Below are 20,480 nucleotides of genomic sequence, written 5' to 3' on the forward strand. Positions count from 1 at the left end.
TATACTGTTAACTAATCAAGCTGGGGAACTATCTGGAGCATAGCTTGATATCCTAGATGTATAGCCAGCCTATGAAATGAGACTAAAAGTCATCTCAGAGCTTCAAGAGTTCTCTATGATTTCTTGGAGCTGCTGCAAGGCCAGGGGAGAAGTGTGAGGAAAAAATATCAATCCTGTTTTATAGGTAAAGCCTGGTCTGTTCTCACAACAACTCTCTTGGTTTTACTCTGAGTGCCAAACTGAAACAAAAGGAAACAAGCAAGTTCTGTTCCGTTAGCACCATCTTCCAGTACTGATCCGTGGTTGTCACAACACTCAAGTGCTGCACCTTTCACTCCTCCCCTTGATTTCCATGCTCACTATTGACAGTGATGAACATTGTCTTTCTTGGGTCTCCCACTGGTGAAACCTCACCAAAATAGGCCTTTGAATGCTGCTTATATTAAAATATTTCTGTTTTTAGAGATTTCAGTTAAAGGTATAATTTTTTGAAGACTTCGAAACTGATCCTTTGAAGACTTTGCAGGTTCTGATGCTAGAGCCCAAACTCCTACAAGGCTATTTGATATACTTGGGCTTAGTATTTGAAGCCCTCTTCCATGAAGCTTCTGGATTCCTAAGTAAGATCCCTTCCTGCTTCTTTTCATGGCCCTTTCCCAGGGACACTTGAATTTAAATTCCTTCTTTTGATAAGCTATTGTCTATTCAACTGAATGTGCCATACTTAACTCCCCCCAAATGAGGTCTAATTTTATTTCTGAAAACAGTTTGAGTTCAAACTATTTAAAATACTGGGATTTCTATGTAGTACTCCTCTTCCCACTGCTCTGAGTTTCTATAGTATTGTAACACCTCCTCCCTGGATGCTTCTTTCTTCTTAGATCTCAACAGCTCCCACTTCCATATTGGGCTTAAAGTCAGATACTGAGCAACTAAAAATAGCCCACTCATCTCTTCATTGATGTGATGATTCTGTTGGTCTAAGATCAGATCCTCTGTCGAAAGCATAGTTTCAAGAGTTATAAAGGTTTCAGTTGAGTAGCTACATTGGAAATGACATTGAGCTTTCATTTCCCCCCCCCCTCCTCTGCACTCTTCACTTCTTAAAAGATCTGGTTATGAAAAAACAACGGGAGGAAGTACATTTAAAACATTCCTGGAATTACAAAGAATGGGTTGCCTTCATTTGTGTGAAGATCTCAGTGCCAGGCACAATGCCTGACATATATATAGCAGGTGCTCAAAATAGTTTGGAGAAGAGAGAAGTCTGTTGCCCCGCCCATAGGCCTCAGTCTCTGTGTTTTGTTTTGTGATCTTTACAGAGCCCTATTGATGTGTAAATCCTCTCTTAGGTGCATTTGGGTTTCATTTGTGTACTCAGTTACCCATTCTGTGTGCCTGTTTGGTTTTCCTGCAATGCTATGTGTGATCTCAACTCTCTGTCAGTTCAGAATCTCATCCCTCATCCAAATTTTATTCAAGAGCCAAATATTACTTTTGTCATTAGAGTTCAGCACAACGCTTTTGATATTGAACCTTGATAGCTCCATGTCTTATAGAGCAAACACTGTGATCACTTAAGAAAGAAAAGTCTCCAGTTGGTTTTTTCTGTAGGCTGGAGTGACTCACATAGTCTGAAATTTATCAAAATCCTACAGAGTTCTTTGTGACAGGTAAAATGCAGGTCCTTTCAGTGGTGGACAGGGTCACTAAATGACATCTTAATGACATCCAAGGAGAAACTCCTTTGTTTTGTGGAATTGTGATCAAGCCAACACTTTTCCCCAAGAGCTATTATTTTTCTATTTTATTTTTATTTTGTTTTGGTTTTGGTGGTACTGGGGTTTTAACTAAGGGCCTGATGCTTGTGCTGGTGCTCTACCACTTGGGCTATGCCTACAGACTTGCTTTTTTGCTGATTATTGTGGAGATGGAGTCTCCACAATAATTTTCTTCCCCAGCTGACTCTGTATTCTAACCTTCTAGATCTCAGCTTCCTGAGAAGCTAGGGCTACAGGCATAAGGCACTGGTACCTGGTGTCATCCACTTTTGATGAGTGAATGAATGCACAGAGAATGAGTGCACCAACTAGGCGCCAAGTAAAATAGAGACCTGAAAATTACTGTGTTCCTGTTCTAAATAAGAAATCAATCAATCAATCTCCTTTCATCAGCAAATCTTTCTCTGCCAGTGACCTAAATGCACAGCTCTTTTGTTTGCTTTTGTACAATACATTCAGAATTCTGACAAGCTGTGGTATCTTATGTTCTTTGTGACAGGGATTTAAAAGTAAATGCAGTAGGCTTCCTTCAGCTTCTTACAAGAGAGCCCTGGAGAGACAAAAAAAAATCACATTTTCCAAACAAAACTTGGAAAAGCAAGAGGAAAACAAAATGGTTCTATTAAGAGAAAACAAAATCTGGAAACAGCAGAAAGGCATTTCCTTTTTTAAGTCCAGAAAATAATTGAAAGTCATGGTGTTTCCTTTCAGGACATAAATCTTCAGTCTAACTGATAGAATTCAATTTTATAATTCTATATCAGTTAAGAATACTAGCAACACTAATTGGTTTTATACTTTTATGTTTCATGTAAAAAAATTGTATTGATCTTTTTGAGAATGAAGCTACATATTCTCAAATAAGAATATATATATATGTATGTATGTATATATATATATATATATGCATATATATTGCTGTTTTTATTCTCCCCTCAACTCTCTACCTTACAGCTATTGCAGACAGACAGGTTGTGAGGTAGAGGTCAGCATAGACCTGGACCCAGGCAGAAGTGAAAGAAGCGCATTGGAGAGGGTGAGGTGGAACAGTGATACGGTTTCCATAAAGGCTTGAGTGGATCAGACATGGAGTGTGGGTGCTGTGATGGCCCCTCAGAATTGTCCTAAAAGGAGTCAAGGGTTCAAGAGCTTTGTATGTCAGAGGTTCTTACAGTGTGTGGGCTGTGAGCTGCCCCTCATCCCCTGCAAAATGGGCTGTGAACGTTGAGGAAGCAGCTCCTTGGGCAGAGCATGTCCCTTATGGAAGGACTCAGCTAGGAGCCATCAGTGGCTAACACTTGGTGGATGAGGATGCATAGATACCATAGGGCAGATCCCCTGAGTGAGTTTCTGAGAAGTTCTGAGAATGGTGCCTACCATATTAACAACAACAACAAAAAAAAGCTTCGCAACTTGCTCGTACCACTGCATAAATATCATGCACCAGCTTCTCATTTCATCATATAGGTATCTCTCTCTTTTTAATAACTGTCATGTTTCTGAATCCCAAGGGACATGGTGGATCCATGATGTCTTAAGAATTCCTTTACTACTGTTCATTTAAGTCATTTCCAGTTTCTCACAATTATTAGTAATGAAGCAATGCAGAACTCTTTGTACATATTCTTTATACACATGAAAGAATGTAAGATAGTTTTTCCAAGTGGAATCATTTGATAATGAATAAGCACATGTAAGTTCTTGTCAGGTATTGTTAATTGCTCTTAGGAAAAAGCCTGTGTGTCCATCTATGGATCTTAGCATCATAAAATGAAAATCTTTCTCTGCAACCCCACAAATATTAAACATCTTTTTGCCAGTGCAATAGGCCAAAAAGTTTCCTTGTTTTACTTTACTATCAACCCCTGAGAAATTTGACCAATTTCCTTCATTCTTAACCACTTTCTGCTTTTGTGATTTGCTGAATTGTCCATTTCGTCTGTGTTACTTACTTTACTGACATATTTCTTTTAATTTGTAGGTTGCAGATAGGCTTTACTGATGTCTTACTTGTCTTTATGTTTTTGAGGATGCCTCTCAATCTACAGAGGTTTGGCTACCATGGGCTCAAATGCCAATCTTAAGAGAACGAGAGTTCAGGACATATGGAAAATGTGAGGAAGAATCTATTGCTCAGCCATATTCTAATGCACAGCTCACTTCATCCTCAGAACTGCAAGTTCCTTTATGGACCCTGAAACTTCCATCTGTCTAGACAAGGCAGCTTCTTTTTATGTCGTTCCTGTTTTTCTTTTTTCCAGACCAATCTTGGTTGTAGAAGACATAGACAATGACTATTCTCCAGTTTCAATCTCCCGTATCTTTCACACAAATCTTCCCCTCCTCTTCTTTCTAAAGCTACTTGCTCTTCTCATTTCTTTCTTGACATGCAATAGCATTGCCTCTGGTCCTAAGCAATTGCTGTATGATGTTGGGGCCAGTACAGTAGGAAGGACAGTAAGGACAGGTCCATATTTTAAAAGTGATGTGATTTTCTGCTGATGAGGAGGCATTTGTATGTGTTTGACTTCATTATTAGGGTTTTAAATAATAATTGCATGCATGTTAGGAAAGCGCTCTGCCACTTGAGCCATGCCTCCAGAACCCTTTTTAGATTTAGTTATTTTTTCAGATATAGTCTTGCATTTTTTCCAAGGGCTAGTTTCAAGCAAAAATCCACCTCCCTCTCTCTTCTCCTATATATCTTGGATTAAAAACCTGAGCACTACATACGATTTATTAAGTTGATGGTCTCACTAGTGTTTTGACTAGCTGGACCCTGCACCATGATCCTCCAGATCTCCACCCCCAGAATACCTAGGATTTTAGACAAAACCCACCATCTTAAGATGCACTTGTATTTTAAGTAGTATTCACTTCCCATGTCCTCTGGCACTGAGAGCATGCTCGGAGGCTGTCATCTCCACGTGTGGCCCTTGCCTTACTCCTTGTGAGAAACAGATTTCATGGCTTCTGTTTCACAGATCTACTCCAAGCTCTGTCAGCAGTTGTTGTTGTGACTCTCCCAAAAACCACAAGGAACTTGGATAGGGAGCTTCTGCCTCCTTAGTCATTCTAATATTCCACCCCACTCCATCTTACCAGTGTTGTGTACTTCAATAAGATCCTGTTTCTAAGTGCCCACTACACATTCTTTGTGGGAGATGTGGGTAGAAGAGAATGAACCCTTCCCAACTGTGCCTTGCTCATGAACCACAACTCCTCTACCTTTCCCCACATATAAATAGAGCTTCGAGCAGCGTTATGTCCCATACAGCTCTGGAGAGAGCCACTGCAGAGGGATAAGATACTATGTACAGCGAGATACCCTGTTTCTTTAATCTCTCAGCTCTGTCATTCCTTCCTAGAGTTTCTGGTCCTATGGTTCTCAGAGAGGGACTGATTGTGAAAATAATGATAACAATATTAATCATTTCCAGAATTCTGCATCCAGTATGGTAGAGAGAGTACTCAGCAGAGTGACCTCCACAAAACAGCTATGAACTCTGGACAAACTAGGAAAGGGACAAAGTAAACCCATAGACTCTAGAGAACCAACAAAAATAGGTGGATTTTAGATGAGAGCTAAGATTTGGAAGAGGAATTCCATAATGGATGAGTTCTCTGCTCCATTGCAACTTTGTCGAGGGGATAGATAAAGTAAGAGAAGACCTTCCATCTTCCCAAGATAAAGAATCAGAGACACAGCTCAGTATTGACACAGCTCCAAAGAGTGAAGAGGGAGCACCGCAGTTATTGTAGAGTAGGGATCCACAGGTACTGTGGATCATCTCTGCATGACCTCTAACCAATCCCTGATCCCTCACACATGAACTTTCCTACTGGAAGAAGAATTAAAGTAAGATTTGAACTGCAGTCCACCACCAGTAAGAAAGAAAATACAATTTTAGTCTAAGCAAGTTTATTTCTTGCTTAAAAAGTTAGCATTCTTCAGAAGAATAAATAGAACAAAATTTACCCTACCAACACAAGAGCTAAAGCACTATTCAATTTTTCTAAAGATAGACAGAATGACTACGTTTTGAAGGTGTTTATAAGACTTAAACAAGATGATTTATTTAGTGCAGTATTTGCAAAGTACCTGGCTTGTAGTTAATTAATGAGTCACAATCTATATCTATCTCTTATAGTTCTGGACCAAGTACAGGAAACACTCACCAAGAGGTTTGCCAAATAATAGTAAACCCTTTAAGCTTGAAGAGAAAACACATTCTGTCATTACCAGCTCAGTTATGCCCAAGAACCAGAGGAATATAAGAGAGGAATATATTAAAAGGCTGATCAGCGTTTAGATTGTTTGTTGAGAATACCTGTGAGTTAGCCAGAGAAAAAGATGAAGGAGTTGTTTTGTGGTTGTTTTTAAAGAAATAGTATATAATAAGCCAAATCTGGAAACAACAGGAGTCAGGAGACCAATTCAAAAAAAACAGTACAAAGAAAACAACTACATGCAGTAGGTACATGTGAGGAAGAGAGCAAAGCCACTTATGAGAAAGCTGGTAACAGTCCAGGTTTGAGATATGGGAAAATAGGTTTAGAACAGACTCATGTTATAGCTACATTTCCCTCTAATGGTGAAGCCCATGTTGTTTGATCATGAAAGGCCTGTAGACTTTTCAACCCCAGATTCTTTATTCCTTTATTCATCAAGAGAAAATCAGGTCAGTGGAGTAAAGGCAACTTACATCTGTAGTTCTAGCTACTTGTAAGGCTGAAATTAGGAAGCCTACTATACAAGGCCAGCCCATTTATACATGTTTGACCCTTTCTCAGTGAATATCTGACCATGGTGGCACAAATCTATCATCCTAGAGGGCAGATTGTAGCTCCAGGCCAGTATGGGCAGAAGAGGTGCATGAAGCACCATCTCAATTAGAAGAAACTAGACATGGTAATACCTGTCTATCACTCTGGATGTGATAGGAAGAGTAAACAAGTAGATTGTGGTACAGGCTCATGCCTAAGCAAGAAACAAGACTGTCTCAAGTATAACCACTACAAACAGGACTGGAGGTACAGCTCAGCAGTAGAACACCTGGCTAGCAAGCACAAGGCTCTGAGTTCAAACACTAATGCCATAAAAGAAATACCATTTTAAAAATAAGAAAGCACATCTGAGGTTGGATCTAAGATTACCATTATCTTCAGTGTGTAAATTCAAAATGTTAATGATTGACCAGTAGATTGGGAATGCCCATCTGCTTTAGAAGAAGAAAGATCAGGATCCCAATTCAGAACTAAGGCCAGCAAGCATAAAGCAAAGTTCAGTCTTTAGTATTATTTACCTGCAGTGAACAACAAAGGATGATTTGGTTGAATGAATGAATGTCCTTGTCTGATCATTCTACCTGATACTAGATCAAATTGTTTTCCATGATGAAACCAAAGGAATGCCCTAGTAATGAAAAGTCTTAGGAAAGGTCATTTTGTTTCCATTGACTGTGGAATTTTAAGCTTGAAGTATCGCAGGAAGCAAATCCCACACTCGGTCCTAGTGCAATTCTTACTTCAGTAAGGCTTGGCAGGCTGGTGACAGAGGAGAAATGCTACCTATTTGTGTTTACTCAAAAGAGTTTTGCTTTCTTGATGCCTTCTTGATTTTTTTCCTGCCAACTTATGTATTTTCTACAGTTATGATAGCTATAATTAAATGTTTGTGGTACAAGAGTTTTGAACTCAGGATCCCATGTTTGCTAGGCAAGTGCTCTACCATTTGAGCCACATTCTAGCCCTTTGCATTGTTTGTTTTTGTTGCTTTGTTTCAGTTATTTTTCAGCTAGGATCACACATTTTTGCTCAGAGCCAGCCTCAGATCATGGTACTTCTATAACTCTTGCATATCTGGGACTGCAGGTATATAGGCTACCACACCTAGTTTGTTGGATGGTGTTTTGCTCATGCTGGCCTCAGACCATCATTCTCTGGATCTCTGCCTCCTAAGTAGCTGGGATTATAGGCATATGTCACCACTTAGTTTATAATAATTATCTTATCGCCTTGTGTCAAATACTGTCATGATCACATTACAAATGTTACTTTGTTTTGTCTTTGTAACAGTACTCTAAAGTGGAAGCCTTTGTTGCTACCCTTAGGCTACAGATGGAGAACTTTCATCCTAAAAATACCAAATTTAGTTTGAAAGATATCCAGCTAGGCAGCAATATAAATGTGTGTGTGTGTGTGTGTGTGTGTGTGTGTGTGTGTTTGTCTTAGGGCTTGAACTCAGGTCCCTTCTCTCAAGGGCATGGGCTATTTTGAACCGCAATCCTCATATTTCAGCCTCCTGAGTAGCTAAGGTTACAGGCATGAGCTACCTGTGCCTGGCTAGCCATGTGACTTTAGTAGTTGTTCTTAGTCATTGTCTCCTGCTATTCCCATGTGGTTTCCCCATCCTTGATATTCAGTTAAAGATGGAAATTAGAATAAAATGGCAATTAGATCTTCACCACATATTAAAAACAATCTGATAATGCATTGCCAATTTATTCATTCAATGAGCAGATTATCGAAATGTAATGAGAACCTGTTCAATGCAAATGTGCTTATTACAAATGTGGAGATAGAAAAAAAGAAAGAAATAGTTGTGTTTCCATGAAATTCTGAAATTGCTCATTGTGGCAGTAGCACCTGATGCTCTGTGGGTGTTGAGCAAATGCTTGTTAATTTGTGGCTCACACCGGTCATAGAGCATAATTATGTAAATATTAGCATTAATTATAATTGTCACAGATGAGAATTTCGTATTAAACAATGGAACATCTGTGTATGTCATGACTCTGGCAGAGCTTCAAAATGAATGACCTTTGCAAAGTCTAGCGAAGTCTGGCAGAGATAGAGGCCAAGGGCAAGTCAATTCTATTCTGCCCTGGAATGCCAGAAGATATTTATTTTTTCGTTGAGGACTTTCATTTTCTGCAGATTTGTCAAGACATTTCTACTTTTCAGTCTCCTTCTCAAGTTTGTCCCATTCAGAAAAGTACCACGGAGATGAAAAGCCACCGCTCACGCCTGCCTGCCGTCAGTGCTTGATACGTCAGCCTCCAGGATCTGGGTTAATCTCTGTTAGAGAAAGCTTGCTGCCGAACTAGTACCAAAATAATCACTAATGCACAGTGTACCAGGCCTCTGTGTTCCAGCCCCCTCTTTTCCTTTCATGTTGAATTCGTGGCCTTAAGTAAGTGGTCCTTTGCAGAGCCAGCCTTGTGACTGACTAATGGGCTTTTGATCAGGTTTTGCTTCCTGACAGCTGTATGTATAAATGAATGTTTATCCCAATCAAGCAATGAACATCTATTCTTTGTACCCTCTGACTGCAAAGTGTCCTCATCTCAAAGGACCCCCATTGTTCTAATGTCAGGGGTAATATCTTCTCATTTAGAAGAACTCTGCTTGGGAATGAAGAAGGTGCAGTTTATGACTGTGCAAGACTTGAAGAAGCTTTTTGCCAGAATCTGATCATGTGTGCTAATGTGGATATAAAAATTTAATTTTTAACACCTGCAACTACCAGTATGCAAGTCAGTTCACATTCATGGCTTCATTTATCTGCATAGTCATCTTGTGAGTTAAATACCATTATCTCATCATACAGAGGAGGAAATCGAAACTGGAGGGCTAAATGGCCTGGTTAGATGTCTTGTCAATGGTCAAGTTACAATTCAAAGAGCCCAACTCTAGTTGTATGTGACTTCAACATCTAATTTCTCCAGCACTTTGAATATCCATTATTTTTCCCCAGTACTAAGATTAGTACAGGGTTTGGGTTCTAGATTTGTTTCCAATTAGCCTCCAGTTTCTAGCCTTGCTCTATGGTCTTGAGTAAACACTCCTCCTTTTGTTATAGTATGGGGATAGAACCCAACACCCTGCATATGCTAAGCATCATCTTAACCACTGACTTGCATCCTCAGACCCTCCAACTCTCTGTAATTCAGAGTACTTCATCTGCAGTCCGGACCTAGCTTCATCTTTCTGCTTATCTCTCGGGGCTGTGGTGAACTGTACTGCCACATGCCAAAGCACTGTAGAAATGTGTGATAAGTTCTTGGCATGCTTGCACACAGCCTATTTGGTTGTCCCTGCTCCTGTGACTCTGTATTGCTTCCCTTTGCAGACTCTAAAAACAACACTCAGGTCTGTTTTGCCAATAACAGATTTGTTTTCATTATTAGGGATGATTCTGTCTTGAAGTTGGAACAGAAATGGCATTTGAACATGCTTTCATGGGAATTTCAAAGATTTCATTTTTCTTGGGGAAAGAAGAAATAGGAGCCAATGGAACAGCAATTAAGCCATAGTTTAAAACCAAATGCTTCTAAGACAAAGATGATATCATGCAATAGTTGGAATTTCTCCTGTTTTCTCAGGCTAGTTGAGCTGGAGCAGCCCTCTGATACCCCACACCAGCTGTCAACGTCTGTTCCAGAAGCTTCACCCCCATGCATTTCTGGCAACTTCTCTACAACCCAAACCTGTTGTACTTAGCTCCCATTAGAACACAGAAAACTATGAGGGTTGCCCATGTGACTTCTGCCAGCTGGGACTCATAAGTGTCAGGGGATACCAGTCAGTCTTAGGCATAGACTCAATGAAGCTGCAAACAAGTTCTTAAATAAATCCCTCTATACAATGCTCAACACACACAGTAGCAAAAGCAACCTCATGTCCATCAACAGATGAGTAGATTAACAAAATCATACTTCCCCCAAAGTACTGTCCCATACTGTAAGGTAGATGCATCGTGAAACATGCCAGGAAGGCCCCCACAAAACGGTTTCCCATTGCATGTTTCTGTCTGCGTGAAGTCTTCAGAATAGGTAAATTCATAGAAGCAGGAAGCAAATTAGCAGTGACAAGAGCCTGAAGAAATGAGAAATTACTTCCTAATAGGTAAGGGATTTTATTTTGGAGTGAGACTGTTTTAGAAGTAAATACAAACTGTAGCTATGGAATATGATGGATACTCTAAATACCCCTGAATCATTAACTTTGAAGCTGTTGTTAGTTTGGATCTATAATGTTGAAATCTCAGTCACCAAAGTAGTAATATCCAGAGGTGACTGGTTGATGATTATCTAGTAATGGATTTATTGCTGGGTTATTATTATTGATGGGAGGACTATGGGAAGTTGGGGCAACCTGGGAAGGTGGGACCTCGTTGAAGGGAGTGGATCCTTGTCAGGAAAGTCCTGGAAGGTCAGATCCAGACCTGGCCCCCATCTCTTTCTGTTTTCTGGCACCTGTGAGGGACTGTTACATATTCCTACCATTGTGATACTCTGCCTTTCCTCAATCCTGAAGTGATGGAGTCAGCCAACCATGAACTGAGCCATTGACTGAATCATAAGCCAACATAAGCCTTCTCTCCCTTAAGTTGTTTGCTCAGGTATTTTATCACATAAAGCTGACTAATAATGGTTACAGTGTGTGTGTGTGTGTGTGTGTGTGTGTGTGTGTGTGTGTGTGTGTTACTAAGGATTGAACTCAGGACCTTTCCCTTGCTAGGCAAGTGCTTTACCATTTGAGCCATGCCCTAAGTCTTGCCATTTCTCAGGTAGGATCTCAAATTAAGTTTACTTGAGCTAATAACCCTGACCTATAATCCTCTAACATCTACTTCCCAAGTAGCTGGAATTATAGGTATGTACCACCATTTCTGGTCCCATAATGAAGTTGAATTCTGGAAATTCTTCTGAAATGCATAAAAAAGCAAAGATGCACTGATGGATGAACAGCCATCAGTAATAATAAGGCACCTTGTATGATAAAGTACAGAGAGTAAAATGCTAGCTGTATAATACAGGTGGTAGGTGAATGGAAATTATTCCACTGAGAAAGTCAATGTTTCAGTGAACATGGACATGTTTATAATAGAATGTTAGAATACTAGGAAAAATAAGAAAAACTTAGTAGCCCAGTAAAAAGTAAATTCCCACCCCCACCCCCATCTTATTTCCCAACAAGACTCTCTCATCTTTGTTCCAACCAAGACACCTCTGGGAACTTGTCAGGGTAAACTTGATGAGCATGGTCCCAACTCCATCCATTATCCTCACCATCATTCATTTGTAAATAGTGCCCACTTGCATGGAAAACGTACACCTACACATCTCTAACACACAAGCCAGACTCTGTGCGTGGTGATTGATATCAGTGAATGTTTTTTAAAACCCACAAAATCAGGCCTGGTACAAGTGGCTCACACCTGTCCACGCAGCTGCTCAAGAGGCAGAGATCTGAGGATTGTGGTTCAAAGCCATCTGGAGTAGGAAAGTCCATTAGACTCTATCTAACCATCAGAAGGCCAGAAGTGGATCTATGGCTCAAGTTGTAGAGCATTAATCTTGAGCACAAAATTCAAGGACAGAGCTTAGGCCCTGAGTTCAAGCCCCAAGAGCAGTGTATGCACACATGCATGCACACACGCGCACACAAACACATACACTCTACAAAATCAATGAAACACAGTTAAGTGAAATAAATTGCTAAGATTATACTTAACCAAAAATTTTTTTAAGTAGGAAGAAACTGATAATATTTATTTATTGTCTACTATACTTACTTTTGCAGTACTAGGGCTTGAACTCAAGGTGAGTTCACTTGCTAGGCAAGCATTGAACCACTTGAGCCATATCTCAGTCCTTTTTGCTTTAAGTTTTTCAGTCTCATACTTTTGCTGGGGCCTGCTTCAGACCATGATCTTCCCTAAAAGCTGGGATTTACAGATGTGTACGGCTACATCTAGTTTACTTTAGATTAATTATATATTTTGTTTAACTATTATATCCAAACCATTATTGCTTCAATCTATACTCAGTACAAATCTGTGGAAGTCCAGTATGCACTTTCACACTTATGGAACCCCTCAACTTGAACAAGCTAACATCTCACGTGCTCAGTAGCCACATGTTGCTAGGTCTGTACACAACCAAGTGCTTAGCTAGTACAAAGCTTTTCCTGTGCTTGCATATTTTTTCAGGGCCTTTTTCCTTTAGAAATGTGCTTTGAGCCAGTAGCAGAGATAAGTCAAGAGGTGCCCCCAAAGCCACCCCATATCTCTAAGTCAAATGAAAGCAGAATAGGCCACTTGAGCAAAGCCCATAACTCTAGGCAAATGTGCAAAACTAACCTTTTGGTACATTAGTGAGATATGGTCTGTGGTCGCCATTGTGAGACTCATAAGCTATGTAACATCACAGACTCTGAGCTACTTTGTTGGTTAAAAAAGGGGGGATGATAAAGATGGCAACTTTCTGAGACTGTGTGAAGATTAAAAATTTATGAGCAAGCTTCTGTAACAAGTGCCTGACACAGATTATAGTGTTTCTCACTGTTGTGGTAAGAATCATCACCATTTCCATTGCCAGAATTACTAGTTTTAACTCTACATTCTCTCATCCCATGATAAACATATTGATGATGACCTCACATACCAAGCATCATTTTCCTCTCAGCACAAACTCTTTGTCTCTCCATTTTTTTTTAACTATAAGAGGCGAATAGTAAGAGTATAAACCAAAGGGAATGTCTGGAGAATCAAATGAAACAAGGTAGATAAAAACACATCAGATGGGTTCTAGCACACAGCAGATCCTAGGCAAGGGTAAATGTCTGGAGAAGCAACAGCAAAGATAAGATAATGGTGACTACATTTGCCCTCCTGGTATAAGTAGATCTTATACCACTAGGATAATAAAGATTAAGAGGTGCTGGCATGTCGGAAGGCCCTCCCAATGTCCTGCTTAAACATTGGGACTATAGCTTAAAAGCCTCTTGTCTTCTTCTTAGAGGACAAATGCTTTATTCTGTTTCAGATGTCTCTAGGTCTCTGTCCCTCTGGGCAACCCCACACTCATATCTCAATCTACTTTCCAGTGACCCCTCGTCCCCCAGGTTGGTGGGGCAGTTCTGTTTCTAGCAAGCCTTTGCAGACTGAAAAGTCAATAAGGCTCCTGAAAAAACCCCATCGATTGCTTATCTATGGGAGAAAATCCTGGCTCCTAAGCTGCTGTTATTTCTTACTGGTATAGGTCAGCGTGGGTAAATGCATGCTGAACTGCAGCATGGTTCCCACTGGGCACTCTTGGCCTTTGCACAAATAATTATTGAGTGAACAAAAGAGATTAGCACTGAAGCAATTTATTGTGAGCTACGCAGGAGGTCAGAAAAGCACAGATTAATCTCTAAATTGCCCAGACATGAGGGAGGAGGAAAGAGATAAAGAAAACAAATGGCTGATAACATCACCCTTACAGAAAGAAGGAAGGGACTGAACTGTTCAACTTTTATGCTTAGTTCTGTCAAGGTTGGGAGGGGCCTGGGAGGGCCCAAAGAATGTCAGGATTGATCTTCAGTGTTAGGTTGGCTTCGCTTGTGGGGTGCCAGCTCATCTTTTCTGACTGCCTGTGCACAGGAGAGGGCTTCCATCCATCTTTCCTTCCCATCTGCACATCTTTCATCTTGTGGAGGTATTGGGAAGCTACAGATCTGCCCTATGGTGGGTGTTATGGTTATCTGGCTCACTAGGACTCCAATGCCAGTTTTAGGAACGTGACCCATATTTTTTATGATTCCCCCATTAGTAGGAAAAATACAAAGAATCTAATATATATAGACACTGGATAAATTTTCAGATCCTGCTATTTGTGAATGTCTGTGTAGCTGTGTGTGTGAGTGTGTATTGGTACATATACATGTACCAATACTGGGGTTTGAACTCAGTGTCTGGGTGCTGTCTCTTGCCTTTTGGCTCAAGGCTAGCACTCTATCACTTGAGCTATAGTTTCACTTCTGGTTTTCTGATTAATTGGAGATTAGAATCTCACAGACTTTCTTGCCTTGGCTAGCTTCAAATTATAATTCTCAGATCTCAGCCTCTTGAGAAACTTGGATTGTAGGCATGAGCCACTGGTCCCTGGGTCAGATCCTAATTTTGATAGCTTTGGACAATGGACATACAATTCAAAAAAGTTTGGTAAGAAATACACGAAGCCAAAACTTTACATTTTTACCTTATTAATACCAACGTTGTGAATTCATTCCTCCCAAAAAGGAAAGTAAAACTGCTCTGAGTATAGTAATACTAATTGTCATGTCACAATCACAGATAAAATGGAAATGATTTAAATACCCACCAGTTGCTAAGCAGATTGTGGTCTAGCCACTTAAAAGGATGAATATATTTAACCCAAGCACAATCAGTGATGTATAAGAAAGTTGTAATGGAATATGGAGAAATGGTATGGGATGATACTGGAAGGAAAGGAGAGCAAGGGAGTATATCTGCTCAGTATTGTGCTGGAAAGGCACATGGAGAGCAAAATCTGAGGTACTCAAGAGGTACTGAGATCCGGAGGAGGTCTTTACAAAGATTCTGTAATATTTCTGCAACAATTCTTATGAGTCATGACAAATACAAATAACAACAAAGCACAAGCATCCAGTGATTCATCTTGCCCCCATTTCTCTGGCTTCCCCTCAGTTGCTTAATTTAGCTCTTCTCAACCTGCCAGCAAAGGCACACTACAAGACCATGGATGAGTCTAGGTAGTCTGACAACCCCAACTAATGAATCCTGTCCACTTTGGATGACCATTGAGCTCTCTTGCTGTTCATTCCCAGCCTCGAGCAGGCTCACCCTGGTGTGCCGTGATACAAAGAAGTTTGGAATAAGCTGCCTGGGTAGAGTGTCCCCATAGAAGATGATTCTTTCCTTTCCCCCCAGCCTTGCTTTATACTTTGTCATATGTCCCATCTCAACTTGGGAGCAGGGCCCTGGCCCACCCAGGTAACCACATACTTGTGTACCGAAGCCTCTGGCTGGCTACTCTCCTTTTACCAAAGCCACAACATGGAATGGCTCCGACTCTTCCACTGTCATTATGCACAGCTGCTCCAAGCTGATTCTTAGGATACATGAAGTGCTCATCTCCCCTTCTTTCCTCCTCCTGGAGGAGATGAGCTGGTTTTCTTTGACTGTAGATGCTCAGGCATGAAACTAAGAAACATCCAAGCCTCAAAAGAAAGAAAACTGTCTGTGTGTGCGCGCACGTGTGTGTGTGTGTGTGTGTGTGTGTGTGTGTGTGTGTGTACACCAGATTACAAGCAAGCAAGTTGATAACCAGGCACTCTTATTTCTGACACATTATATAGCACCAGTAAACACACACACCACCAGTCACCTGCTGCTGGCTGTGGGTGGGCTTTAAAGCAAAATCGTTCTTTTATGTTTCTTTATAACTTAAATCACCTCATTATTCACCCAGAGCAAAATCCAGGGCTTGGTTTAAAAACAAAGCAAAAGTTCATAAACAAAGCAAAAGGAACAAACAAAAACTTTCCCAAAGTTCAAAATGATTTTGAGGTTGGGGGACTTATACATTTACTCTGAGCTAGAAAGAGAGGTAAAATGCATCCCACACTTCCACACATGGACTCAACTCATGGAACTCTCAGTGGCCATAACCAAGAGGTTAAATCAGATTGGATTTGGTGCTATTTACTACAGACAAACTGGACCTGACGACCAGGCATAGATTCACCCTCACACCCTTTTGCAACACAAGAGATGTGGATGCCCCTCCAGAAGGAGCAATAGACACCCACATGTCTGTGAGAGAAACTTGGGTAAGAAACCCTCTGGGGAGTCTTCCTGCTCTGGAAAGCTCTTTTGGGCAGAGGTGTCTTTCTGCCCTGCAATCCACTTGCAAAGATGAAGAAATAAAAGAGAAAGCAGACAGAAAAATCTTCCACACCTGCTGTTTGCATGCATGTTTTACGATCAGCTAGCGGAGAAAATGTAAGTGCGTGTGGGCACACTCCCGTGCCTCCTTTGGAAAAGGAGGGGAGATTCCAAATGCACTTGCTAATTGTGTAAGCCACTGCTTCTACCCCCTCCTCGCAGCTACATGAAAACCCACACATGCATGCGTACACCCCAGCCAAGCCCCTGCCCCAGCATCCTGTCCCCAGCTGCAGAGAAATCATCAAATGGTACTCACACGCAGCAGCCTCAGCCTCCCTTTACCTCTCCCCAGCCTGTGCGCTGGCTCCAGTCGCGGCAGCTGCTTCTCCTGTTGCAAGTGAAATGAACCTTCGGCGGAGATGGTTTTCCTCTGGGCTGCTTTGTCTGAGCTTCCCCAAATGAAGACCGACTCGTTTATGTCATTATCCGAGTTTGATTGCTCCCTTAACACAGGCAGGGCTTTGGGGCTGTCATCTTCCACCGGCTGGGCTTCTGGTGAGAGAAACAACAGACCTGAAACTGACAACTGATCACATCAAAGCACTCCAGGGGATGGCAACCCAAGACTATGAAGTAACACATTAGCTTACAGCGATACCATACAAAGCCGTAGATCATCTGACTCCCATTGGCCCTGAGAGCCTGCACAAGCTGAAGAGACATTATTTATGAACCTACAGCTTCCAGGATGTCTCTAGGTTAAGGGGGAAAAAAAAACATATGGGCATCACTAAGCTTAGGACCACAGGGTTCAGTGACTCTCAATATTTGGTAGTTAAAGTCAAAGAAAAGCCAGGGTTTGTATAGCTTTAAGTAAATTCAGGGTCAGAAATGAACTCAATCACTTACTGACTTGATCACTTATTGACTGTGTGATTTTAGTACTTAGTACTTGTAATACTTAGCTCATAAGAGTGCTGCAAGAAGCTAGAAGGTGCATAAGCAATCTCCTTCGAGCCTATCACCTACTGGCATCCCCCAAGAGATGCAAAGAAGACCCCACACATACACACACACCACTCTGAAGCTCCGTCTTTTCACCTCATGGACCCTTCCATCTCTTAATGAAGGACCTTGTAGTTATTTTCAGATGTCAGGATCATTCCAATGTTTATGTTATTAACTGCTTTCTCCGAGGAAACAAATTATGATCCTCAGTTTATTTAGGGCAACCCTAATTTCCAGGTCTCAAATGTGTAGGATGTCTACTTCTCAGATACAAAAAACAATTGCAGATTGCTTTAAAAATGCCCAGCAAGAAGATACTGCCTTCTGCTTTCCCTTAGACACAGGCTGGAGAGAATAGAATGGAAATAATACTCTCACTGAAGCTCTTCAGGTAGGGAAATGGGGGTTCTCAGAGATGATGGATTTTGATAAGGGGACTCCATAGAGAAATCAATCCACTTTTACTTCAGAAAGTAGAAGAGAATCTGTCTGAGGGATGAAAAAATCCATGACACTAATGCCTGAGTAGAGCTCCGTGGTACCCTCATTCTAACTTTTCTATTTCCAGTTGAAGATATTAATGTCCAGGCTCATTGCTTTTTCCTGCTACTGTCCCCAGTACAACAAGCGAAAGCTTATACTGGGTCCCAGGCAATGGGCAGGTGCCAGTTGCTGTTTTGGGGGGAGAAACTTAAACTAGACCCAAAGTTGGCAAATGGCTTGGCATAGTCCCCTAGATTCTATCTTACCACACAGAGTTTGCTAGGTGGAAAGCAGGCTGCTGTGTTCCAGACAGGGATAGAAGAATACAGGCTCAAATCCTGGAGCAGAGAGCTTGCCTGCAATAGACAATGTTTTCTCTTGTAGGCTGATGAAGGGATGTCATATCCATTCCGGGAGTTAAGATAGACTATGAAGACTAAAGGGGAAATGAAGTAATTGGTCAACCAGTCACACACTAGTCCCTTCTAAGAGCTTAGAAAGTCTCACTAAATTCCTATCAACATGGAAGCCCTGTTGTCAGAGGAGAGAATGCCCAATACTAAGCACAGTGTCACTGTACTGAAAGAGTTCAATAAATGTTAGTGATATAATAATAGCAATATCAAATTAGGAGGAAGATGTGGGAACTTCTCTAAGTGAACCTCACACTCACATTTTTTACAGGTTATCTCATCTAATCCTCACAGCAATTTAGGAAGAGAGATATATAATTCCAAAGTGAGGTGAGAAAACTGAAGTACTGGAATGCAAACAGTCAAGAGAGAGCGAGGATATTCACAAAGTTCTACCATCGTGTTTATCTACCTGCCATCACCTGTGCCTGTGGACTGCTTCCCTCTTTTTAGAGTGGATGGAGTGCCCATTTTCTCACCTAAGGCCATATTCTGACTATCCAAGTATTTTCCTGTAGCAGTGTTTCTGGACCTTTTTTATTTTTATCATTCTCAATCGATTTTTAAATTACTTAATATTTCTATTGTTATTATAAAGGTGATGTACAGAGGAGTTACCATTTCCTATGTCAGGCCATTCTCAATAGTGTTATGCTTTTTTTTTTTTTTTGTTGGTTGTGAGGCTTGAACTCTGGGGCTTGGGTGCTGTCCTTGCGCTCTTCAGCTCAAGGCAAGCGCTCTACTGCATGAGCCACAGCACCACTTCCGACTTTCTAGTGGTTTACTGGAGATAAGAGACTCATGGACTTTCCTGCCCAGGCTGGCTTTGAACCGCGATCCTCAGATCTCAGCCTCCTGAGTAGCCAGGATTACAGGCATGAGCCACCGGTGCCCAGCCTATGCTTTTTCTTCTATCCTTGAACATATTGTTGTGAATTTCACATGCACATCTAGCTAACTGTCCATTTACACATTCCTCCATAAAACAGTGCTCTCTAGAGTTGTCAAAACTCATTGTTTATACTGCCCATTTCTCCTTTTTATACATTTTTATTGTAAAAATACTGTACAGAAGGGTTACAGTTATATGAGCAAGGTAATGAATACATTTCCTAGCAAGCATTGTTACCCCCTTTGTTTTTCCCCTACCATCCCTTCCCTCCCACCTCCACAACTACACTCCCACCCTGCCTAAATTGTAAAGTTCGTTTTTTAACATAGTGTCTTGTGCATCTCGTTGTTACAATGGGTCAACCTAATTAAGCATTTATTTTTCCCTTCCCCTCCCCAAATTACAAAAGTGTATATCCAAGATGCAGGGAACAGACCTCAAAAACAGTGAAAAAGGGTTATACTGTGGGGGAAGAAACATACAAAGAAACAAAAAAATCCCATGGTACATTATAAATACGTTAGAAACAATAGCAAGAAAGAAAAAAACACTTGTGTCCCTATCTTGGGGTTCATTTCTCTTATACATAGCTTTTAACCTTTTCTGCTTATCCCATACAAATACTAGTTATTGCAAGTAAGGGAAACCATGGGACCTATGTTTCTTTGGGCCTGGCTTACATCACTTAATATAATTTTTTCCAAGTCTTTCCATTTCCTAACAAATGGGGCGATGTCATTCTTTCTGATGGAGGCATAGAATTCTATTGTATACATATAACATATTTTCTTGATCCATTCTTCTACTGAGGGGCATCTGTGCTGGTTCCATATCTTAGCTATGGTAAATAATGCTGTAATAAACATAGTTGTGCTGGTAGCTTTAGTATGGTCTTGTTTGTGATCATTTGGGTAAATGCCCAAAAGTAGGATTGCTGTGTCATGTGGAGTCTTTTGAGGAACTTCCATACTGCTTTCCAAAGATGTTCAACAAGTTTACACTTCCACCAACAGTGCAGTAGGGTTCCCTTCTAGCCACATCCCCTCCAGCATCTGTTGTTATTAGAGTTCTTGCTTATAGCCATTCTAACTGGGGTGAGATGTTTTGATTTGCATTTCTTTTATGGCTAGAGAGGTTGAGCATTTCTTCATGTGTCTATTGGCCATTCTTATTTCCTCTTCAGAGAAGTTTCTCTTTTA

Source organism: Dipodomys ordii, unplaced genomic scaffold (genome assembly GCF_000151885.1).
Source record: "Dipodomys ordii isolate 6190 unplaced genomic scaffold, Dord_2.0 Scaffold7, whole genome shotgun sequence".
Taxonomy (NCBI): domain Eukaryota; kingdom Metazoa; phylum Chordata; class Mammalia; order Rodentia; family Heteromyidae; genus Dipodomys; species Dipodomys ordii.